This window comes from Acipenser ruthenus, chromosome 54 (assembly GCF_902713425.1).
Source record: "Acipenser ruthenus chromosome 54, fAciRut3.2 maternal haplotype, whole genome shotgun sequence".
In the NCBI taxonomy this organism is placed as follows: domain Eukaryota; kingdom Metazoa; phylum Chordata; class Actinopteri; order Acipenseriformes; family Acipenseridae; genus Acipenser; species Acipenser ruthenus.
The window spans coordinates 5,985,316-5,995,885 of record NC_081242.1 but is presented as its reverse complement, the minus strand read 5'-3'; the positions used below and the strand labels follow the sequence as shown (position 1 = coordinate 5,995,885).

General features: G+C 33.3%; 1 long non-coding RNA gene across 1 annotated transcript; it reads left to right on the top strand.

The window, feature by feature from the left end:
- Window positions 1–543: 543 nt before the first annotated feature.
- Window positions 544–7,514, top strand: LOC131723293 (uncharacterized). Its single transcript, XR_009320212.1, has 7 exons — window positions 544–746; window positions 1,657–1,830; window positions 2,299–2,395; window positions 4,131–4,304; window positions 4,778–4,874; window positions 6,648–6,821; window positions 7,280–7,514. It is a non-coding gene; the product is annotated as an uncharacterized LOC131723293 (long non-coding RNA).
- The last annotated feature ends 3,056 nt before the right edge of the window (window positions 7,515–10,570 follow it).

Sequence of the window (10,570 nt, the reverse complement as noted above, 5' to 3'; positions counted from 1 at the left end):
TATAACCCGAACCCTAACCCTTTTCTGATACAATTGTATACTTATTGTGCAAAATGATTTACACATTAAGTACATTATAACTATGCATAATAACATTGTCATTATGTGTAAGTGCACGTGTATTTACTAAATAACTACTCTGTAAATACACAGTAATTAAAGACATTTCATGGAAAATGTTGCCGTGAAAGCATTGTAAAGCATAGGTAAGCATTGTCAACAATAACATGGCAAACCAGGGTAAACTGTGGTAAATACATGTTATAACCATTGGAAAAGCATGAGAAAACTGCAGAATTACAGTGGCAAACTTTTAAATGGGATCATACCTTACTTTACAAACAGGGGAACACTTGTGCTGTGCAGGACATCTTAATGATAAATGTCTGAACTCCCCTCCAGCAAGTGTTCACAAGGCATTAGCCATTTCAAAAGAAACTTAGTACGTATTTATGAATGATTTATAAAGATTCTTCATGTGAAGAGATAACAATAGATTTCTCTGTCTCTTGGGATATTGTTTTTCCCTAGGTGCTCTTCATACCGTACTTTAGTGCTCACTGAAGTGTGTCAAGTTTTTTCTATTTATTTCACACTGAGAAAGCAGCAGTGATCATGAATATTAAATGCTATTTCGGAATGTAGCTTGTCTTACTTTATGTGCCAGTCAGCAACAGGAACTCCACATTGTGATAACTGGTACTTTAATTACTGGGGTAAAGGCACTCAGGTCACCGTCACTTCTGGTAAGTGCATTCTAAACTATTATCTGTTATCTTTAGCATGTAGACAGCATTTAGAAGTTTAGCAACGATGAGTGTGAGTTAATGACCATATTATTCCATGAAGTAAATCACTGTGATAGATATGAGTACTTCGACTACTGGGGACAAGGCACCCAGATCACCGTCTCCTCGGGTAAGTCTACAGAGAAATGAACTCTTAACCTAACCTGTATTCAGAAGGTTTGTATTGCATTTTTAAATTGGAAGTTTAAACTAGGAGAAGGGTAGATTATAAAAAATGTGTTTTGATCAGTAACACCATTTTGTTTTAAATACAATAAGTTGCAAAAAAGCTATAATTAAACTGTACACTGTTACAAAAAAGAAACATTATTAAAAAAGTAGCCTATTGGCTTGCAGTTTAAAAATATATTATTTTAAAATATTTTAAAATGCGATAATATAAGCGCCAACTTCCCTATACAAGGCCGGTGTTGGAATATTGAGATCACAAGTTAGTGCTAATATATAAACACAAATAGTGACTCTTTTACACAAAAACCTTAAAAGTTTATGTATGGGTAATGTAGAACTGTGTTTTACAAAAAGCAATGTTGAACTTTTTCAATCGTGACTAGATTGAAAAAACAAGGGTATGTTTAATGTAATCAGTGCTGCCAGATTACTGCGGGTAAGGGCTTTTTGTTATGGAGTGTATCACTGTGATACAGCGGTAACTTGGTGGCACAGTGATATAATACCATACAAAAACCTACAGCATGTAATACGGGAAGCACATTGCTTTCTGACATAAACTACTGAAACTGAACTCCCCTTCCTCCCCACAGATTCAGATTTTGATAGAACCATTCATAGTTGTTGCTGTTTTGTTTAAACATTTATCATTTACACTTTTTGCATTTTTGCACAGGTTTTCTCGCTGGGATAGGAATCTCTGCAAAGAATAGAACACTTGGATATTCTCATCTAAATCCAGAACCTGGGATTCTGCTTCTAAACAAAAATGGGTCAAATTAGATTACATATGAAGATTGTGTGAAAGAATTTGAACTATTGCTGGCATTGTAAAGAGAAGAAACTACAGGTCAGAAAAATACTATTTATTTGATTATGGTTACTGTCTGTAGACAAATGAATGAATTTTAGATACCCAACAATCAATGTACTTAATGTGTATATCAATGTGCATGATATAGCCCGAACCCTAACCCTGATCCCCCTAACCCTAACTCTTTTCTGATACATTTGTGTAATTATCGTGCAAGATGATTTACACATTAAGTACATTATAACTATGCATAATAACATTGTCATTATGTGTAAGTGCACATGTTTTTACCAAACAACTACTCTGTAAATACCCAGTAATTAGAGACACTTCACAGGAAGTGTTGCCGTGAAAGCATTGTAAAGCATAGGTAAGCATTGTCAAGAATAACATGGCAAACCAGGGTAAACTGTAGAAAATGCATATTATAACCATTCGTAAAGCATGAGAAAACTGCAAAATTACAGTGGCAAACATTTACATGGGATCATACCTTACAAACAGGGGAACACTTGTGCTGCGCAGGACGTCTTCTTGATAAAAGTCTGCCCTCCCCTCCAGCAAGTGTTCACAATGCCTTAGCCATTTCAAAAGAAACTTAGTAAGTATATATGAAAGATTTATAAAACTTTCTTCATCTGAAGAGTTAACATATATGTCTCTTCTGATATTATTTTTTTTCCTAGGGGCTCTTAACAGCGTACTTTAGTGCTCACTGAAGTGTGAGAAGATTTTTTACTTTTTAAAAACTTATACAAAACTAAATAAAATACAAAACTCAAAATATTAAGGGTTCCTAAATAGTTTGTTCCTAGCTTTAGTAACATTTCCTTTTCCTTTCATCTAAAAAAGTGTTTGAGATTTGATGTAAAAATACTTGATTTTGCAAATAGATAAACATTGGATTCTTATGCAAGAAATGTGAATATTCCAATACCGGTACAGTAAAGGGCATGGCACCATATTTAATATTTGCTGTACAACTGTGCCATTTGAGTTTTTGTCCACAAGCACACAGCAACCACAGCACTGTAATAGCTATGGTAATGCATTCGATTACTGGGGGAAAAGAACCATGGTCACAGTGACATCTGGTAAGAAAACTAAAGATTTATTTTCTCATTTCCACTTCCGAAAAAATTCATTTAACTGTTGATTTTATTTTAAGGCACCTACAATATATGCGGTACCACTTTACATGGAGTCTCTAATTACTTACACAATTACAATGCTATTATGCATAGTTACAATGTACTTATTATGTATATATATTTCTTGCATAATATAACCCAAACCGTAACCCTAACCCTTTTCTGATACAATTGTGTACCAGTTAGGTACATTGTAACTATGCATAATAACATTGCAATTCTGTATAAGGACACTTGTATTTTCTATGTAACTACTATGTAAATACACAGTAATTAGAGATACTCAATGGAAAGTGTTATCATATATCCATTGCGTGTTTAGAAGTTTAGCAACGATGAGTGTGAGTTAATGACCATATTATTCCATGAAGTGAATCACTGTGATAGCTATGAGTACTTCGACTACTGGGGACAAGGCACCCAGATCACCATCTCCTCAGGTAAGTCTACAGAGAAATGAACTCTTAACCTTGCATGTATTCAGAAGGTTTGTATTGCATTTTTAAATTGGAAGTTTAAACCAGGAGGAAGGGCAGATTACAAAACATGTGTTTTGATCAGTAACACCATTTTGTTTTAAATACAATAAGTTGCAAAAAAACTATAATTAAACTGTACACTGTTACAAAAAAGAAACATTTTAAAAAAAGTAGCCTATTGGCTTGCAGTGTAACAATATATTATTTTAAAATATTTAAAAATGTGATAATATAAGTGCCAACTTCCCTATATATATATATATATATATATATATACTGTGATCACAAGTTAGTGTTAATATATATACACAAATAGTGTCTCATTTACACAAAAACCTTATCATTTTATGTATGGTTAATGTAGAACTGTGTTTTACAAAAAGCAATGTTGAACTTTTTCAATCGTTACTAGATTGAAGAAACAAGGGTATGTTTAATGTAATCAGTGCTGCCAGATTACTGCGGGTAAGGGCTTTTTGTTATGGAGTGTATCACTGTGATACAGCGGTAACTACGATGGCACAGTGATATAATACCATACAAAAACCTACTGGATGTAATACGGGAAGCACATTGCTTTCTGACATAAACTACTGAAACTGAACTCCCCTTCCTCCTCACAGATTCAGATTTTGATAGAACAATTCATAGTTGTTGTTGTTTTCTTTAAACATTTATTATTTACACTTTCTTCATTTTTGCACAGGTTTTCTCGCTGGGAAAGGAATCTCTGCAAAGAATAGAACACTTGGATATTCTCATCTAAATCCGGAACCTGGGATTCTGCTTCTAAACAAAAATGGGTCAAATTAGATTACATATGAAGACTGTGTGAAAGAATTTGAAATATTGCTGGCATTGTAAAGAGAAGAAACTACAGGTCAGAAAAATACTATTTATTTGATTATGATTACTATCTGTAGACAAATGAATGAACTTTAGATACCCATCAATCAATGTACTTAATGTGTAAATCAATGTGCATGATATAACCCAAACCCTAACCCTGATCCCCCGAACCCTAACTCTTTTCTGATACAATTGTGTAATTATTGTGCAAGATGATTTACACATTAAGTACATTATAACTATGCATAATAACATTGTCATTATGTGTAAGTGCACATGTATTTACTAAATAACTACTCTGTAAATACACAGTAATTAGAGACACTTCATGGAAAGTGTTGCGGTGAAAGCATTGTAAAGCATAGGTAAGCATTGTCAAGAATAACACGGCAAACCAGGGTAAACTGTAGAAAATGCATATTATAACCATTCATAAATCATGAGAAAACTGCAAAATAACAGTGGCAAACATTTACATGGGATCATACCTTACTTTACAAACAGGGGAACATTTGTGCTGCGCAGGACGTCTTCTTGATAAAAGTCTGCCCTCCCCTCCAGCAACTGTTCACAATGCCTTAGCCATTTCAAAAGAAACTTAGTAAGTATATATGAAAGATTTATAAAACTTTCTTCATCTGAAGAGTTAACATATATGTCTCTTCTGATATTTTTTGTCCTAGTGGCTCTTAACAGCGTACTTTATTGCTCACTAAAGTGTGAGAAGATTTTTTTTTTACTTTTTAACAACTTATACAAAACTAAATAAAATACAAAACTCAGAATATTAAAGGTACCTAAATAGTTTGTTCCTAGCTTTAGAAACATTTCCTTTTCCTTTCATCTAAAAAAGTGTTTGAGCTTTAAAAATATTTGATTTTGCAAATAGATAGTACCAATGCAGGCACTGCAAGAAAAACATCCACAAGTATAATGCCATCTATATCATAAACAGGTTAAAATAATTATTCTTAAAAACATAGAATAGCAAACACATGCATGTTCATAGAAAAAATTCAAACAAAGCATAACAAAGTGCACCAAAAAATAAAATACAGACATATGATATTCTAAACGTTGGATTCCTATGCAAGAAATGTGAATATTCCTATACTGGTACAGTAAAGGGCATGGCACCATATTTAATATTTTCTGTACAACTGTGCTGGTTGAGTTTCTGTCCACAAACGCACAGCAACCACAGCACTGTGATAGCTATGGCAATGCATTCGATTACTGGGGGAAAGGAACCATGGTCACAGTGACATCTGGTAAGAAACCTAAAGATTTAATTTCTCATTTCTAATTCCAAATCATTACCTTACATGGAGTATCTGGACAAATGTATTTTCTATGTAACTAGTATGTAAATACACAGTAATTAGAGATTCTCAATGGAAAGTGTTATCATATATCCATTGCGTGTCCCTTTAGGCTTTAAACAGCGTTTAGAAGTTTAGCAACGATGAGTGTTAGTTAATGACCATATTATTCCATGAAGTGAATCACTGTGATAGCTATGAGTACTTCGATTACTGGGGACAAGGCACCCAGATCACCATCACCTCGGGTAAGTCTACGGAGAAATGAACTCTTAACCTAACATGTATTTAGAAGGTTTGTATTGCATTTTTAAATTGGAAGTTTAAACTAGGAGGAAGGGTAGATTACAAAACACTTGTCTTGATCAGTAACACCATTTTGTTTTAAACGCAATAAGTTGCAAAAAACCTATAATGAAACTGTACACTGTTACAAAAAAGAAACATTGCAGAAAAAGTAGCCTTTTGGTTTGCAGTGCAACAATATATTATTAGTAGTTTTATCAACGATTGATAAGAGGTTTTGTTTTGTAATGTATTTTATGCAACACAAAATATTTTAACATGCCATAACATAAAAGCCAACTTCCCTATATATATATATGGCTGATGTTGGAATATGGAGATCACAAGTTAGTGTTAAGATACAAACACAAATGGGGTGTCCTTTACATAAAACCTTATCATTTTATGTATGGGTAATGTAGAACTGTGTTTTACAAAAAGCAATGTTGATCTTTTTCAATCGTTACTAGATTGAAGAAACAAGGGTATGTTTAATGTAATCAGTGCTGCCAGTTTACTGCGGGTAAGGGCTTTTTGTTATGGAGTGTATCACTGTGATACTACAGCAGTAGCTATGGTGGCACAGTGATATAATACCGTACAAAAACCTACTGCATGTAATACGGGAAGCACATTGCTTTCTGACATAAACTACTGAAACCGAACTCCCCTTCCTCCCCACAGATTCAGATTTTAATAGAAAAATTTCAGGTTGTTGTTCTTTTGTTTAAACATTTATTATTTACACTTTTTGCATTTTTGCACAGGTTTTCTCGCTGGGAAAGGAATCTCTGCAAAGAATAGAACACTTGGATATTCTCATCTAAATCCGGAACCTGGGATTCCGCTTCTAAACAAAAATGGGTCAAATTAGATTACATATGAAGACTGTGAGAATGAATATGAATTATTGCTGGCACTGTAAAGAGAAGAAAATACAGGTCAGAAAAATACTATATATTTGATTATGATTACTGTCTGTAGACAGATGAATGAACTTTAGATACCCATCAATCAATGTACTTAATGTGTAAATCAATGTGCACGATATAACCCAAACCCTAACCCCAACCATTTTTTGATACAATTGTGTTCTTTTTGTGCAAAATGATTTACACGTTAAGTACATTATAACTATGCATAATAACATTGTCATTATGTGTAAGTGCACGTGTATTTACTAAATAACTACTCTGTAAATACACAGTAATTAGAGACACTTCATGGAAAGTGTTGCGGTGAAAGCATTGTAAACCATAGGTAAGCATTGTCAAGAATAACACGGCAAACCATGGTAAACTGTAGAAAATGCATATTATAACCATTCGTAAAGCATGAGAAAACTGCAAAATTACAGTGGCAAACATTTATATGGGATCATACCTTACTTTACAAACAGGGGAACACTTGTGCTGCGCAGGACGTCTTCTTGATAAAAATCTGCCCTCCCCTCCAGCAACTGTTCACAATGCCTTAGCCATTTCAAAAGAAACTTAGGAAGTATATATGAAAGATTTATAAAATATTATTCATCTGTAGAGTTAACATATATGTCTCTTCTGATATTATTTTTTTCCTAGGGGCTCTTAACAGTGTACTTTAGTGCTCACTGAAGTGTGAGAAATGTTTTTACTTTTTAACAACTTATACAAAGCTAAATAAAATACAAAACTCAGAATGTTAAGGGTACCTAAATAGTTTGTTCCTAGCTTTAGTAACATTTCCTTTTCCTTTCATCCAAAAAAGTGTTTGAGCTTTGATGTAAAAATACTTGATTTTGCAAATACATAGTACCAATGCAGGCACTGCAAGAAAAACATCCACAAGAATAATGCCATCTATATCATAAACAGGTTAAAATAATTACACTTAAAAACATAAAATAGGAAACACATGCATGTTCATAGAAAAAATTCAAACAAAGCATAACAAAGTGCACCAAAAAATATAATACAAATATATGATATTCTAAACGTTGGATTCCTATGCAAGAAATGTGAATATTCCTATACCGGTACAGTAAAGGGCATGGCACCATATTTAATATTTGCAGTACAACTGTGCTGTTTGAGTTTCTGTCCACAAGCGCACAGCAACCACAGCACTGTGATAGCTATGGCTATGAATTCAATTACTGGGGGAAAGGAACCATGGTCACAGTGACATCTGGTAAGAAAACTAAAGATTTATTTTCTCATTTCCTGAACCGAAACATTCATTTAAATATTAATTTTATTTTAAAGCAACTACGATATATGCGGTACCACTTTACATGGAGTCTCTAATTACTTACACATAATAACAATGTTATTATGCATAGTTACAATGTACTTAATGTGTATATATTTATTGCATAATATAACCCAAACCGTAACCCTAACCCTTTTTCTGATACAATTGTGTACTCCTTAATTACATTGTAATGATGCATAATAACATTGCAATTGTGTGTAAGGACACATGTATTTTCTATGTAATTAGTATGTAAATACACAGTAATTAGAGATTCTCAATGGAAAGTGTTATCATATATCCATTGTGTGTCCCTTTAGCATTTAGACAGCGTTTAGAAGTGTAGCAACGATGAGTGTCAGTTAATGATCATATTATTCCATGAAGTGAATCACTGTGATAGATATGAGTACTTCGATTACTGGGGACAAGGCACCCAGATCACCGTCACCTCGAGTAAGTCTACGGAGAAATGAACTCTTAACCTAACATGTATTCAAAAGACTTGTATTGCATTTTTAAATTGGAAGTTTAAACTAGGATGAAGGGTAGATTATAAAACTGTACACTGTTACAAAAAAGACACATTATAGAAAAAGTAGCCTACTGCTTTGCAGTGCAACAATATATTATTTTAAAATATTTTAATATTTGATAATGTAAGCACCAGCTTCCCTATATATATATATAAGGCCGGTGTTGGAATATAGAGATCACAAGTTAGTGTTAGGACAGAAACACAACTGGGGTGTCCTTTACATAAAACCTTATCATTTTATGTATGGGTAATGTAGAACTATGTTTTACAAAAAGCAATGTTGATCTTTTTCAATCGTTACTAGATTGAAGAAACAAGGGTATGTTTAATGTAATCGGTGCTGCCAGTTTACTGCGGGTAAGGGCTTTTTGTTAGGGAGTGTATCACTGTGATACTACAGTAGCTACGGTGGCACAGTGATATAATACCATACAAAAACCTACTGCATGTAATACGGGAAGCACATTGCTTTCTGACATAAACTACTGAAACCGAACTCCCCTTCCTCCCCACAGATTCAGATTTTAATAGAAAAATTTCAGGTTGTTGTTCTTTTGTTTAAACATTTATTATTTACACTTTTTGCAGTTTCTCGCTGGGATAGGAATCCCTGCAAAGAATAGAACACTTGGATATTCTCATCTAAATCCGGAACCTGGGATTCTGCTTCTAAACAAGAATGGGTCAAATTAGATTACATATGAAGATTGTGAGAAAGAATGAATTTTTGCTTGCATTGTAAAAAGAAGAAACTACAGGTCAGAAAAATACTATTTATTTGATTATGATTATTGTATGTAGACAGATGAATGAACTTTAGATACCCAACCATCAATGTACTTAATGTGTAAATCAATGTGCACAATATAATCCGAACCCTAACCCTTTTCTGATACAATTGTATACTTATTGGGCAAAATGATTTACACTTTAAGTACATTATAACTATCCATAATAACTTTGTCATTATGTGTAAGTGCACATGTATTTACTAAATAACTACTCTATATATAAACAGTAATTAGAGACATTTCATGGAAAATGTTGCCGTGAAAGCATTGTAAAGCATAGGTAAGCATTGTCAAGAATAAGATGGCAAACCAGGGTAAACTATGGTAAATGCATGTTATAACCATTGGAAAAGCATGAGAAAACTGCAAAATTACACTGGCAAACATTTATATGGGATCATACCTTACTTTACAAACAGGAACACTTGTGCTGCGCAGGACATCTTAATGATAAAAGTCTGCCCTCCCCTCCAGCAACTGTTCACAAGGCTTTAACCATTTCAAAAGAAACTTAGTACGTATTTATGAAAGATTTATAAAGATTCTTCATGTGAAGAGTTAACAATAGATTTCTCTCTATCTTGGGATATTATTTTTCCCTAGGAGCTCTTAATACAGTACTTTAGTGCTCACTGAAGTGTGTCAATTTTTTTTTTTTAATTTCACACTGAGAAAGCACCAGTGATCATGAATATTAAGTGTTATTTCTGAATGTAGCTTGTCTTACTTTATGTGCCAGTCAGCAACAGGAACTCCACACTGTGACAACTGGTACTTTGATTACTGGGGTAAAGGCCCGCAGTTCATCGTCACTTCTGGTAAGTGCATTCTAAACTATTATTATTATTATTATTATTATTATTATTATTATTATTATTATTATTATTATGAATGTGAGGTCTTTATGCCAAACTTAAATTAGTACACTTTTGTGAAATGAAAAATGGATACAAGACTAAAAAAAATCAACTCAGAATATTAAGGCTACCTAAATAGTGTGTTACTAGCTTTAGTAACATTTTCTTTTCCTTTCATCAAAAAAAATGTGTTTGCGCTTTGATGTAAAAATACTTAATTTTGCAAATAGATAGTACCAATGCAGGCACTGCAAGAAAAACATCCACAAGTA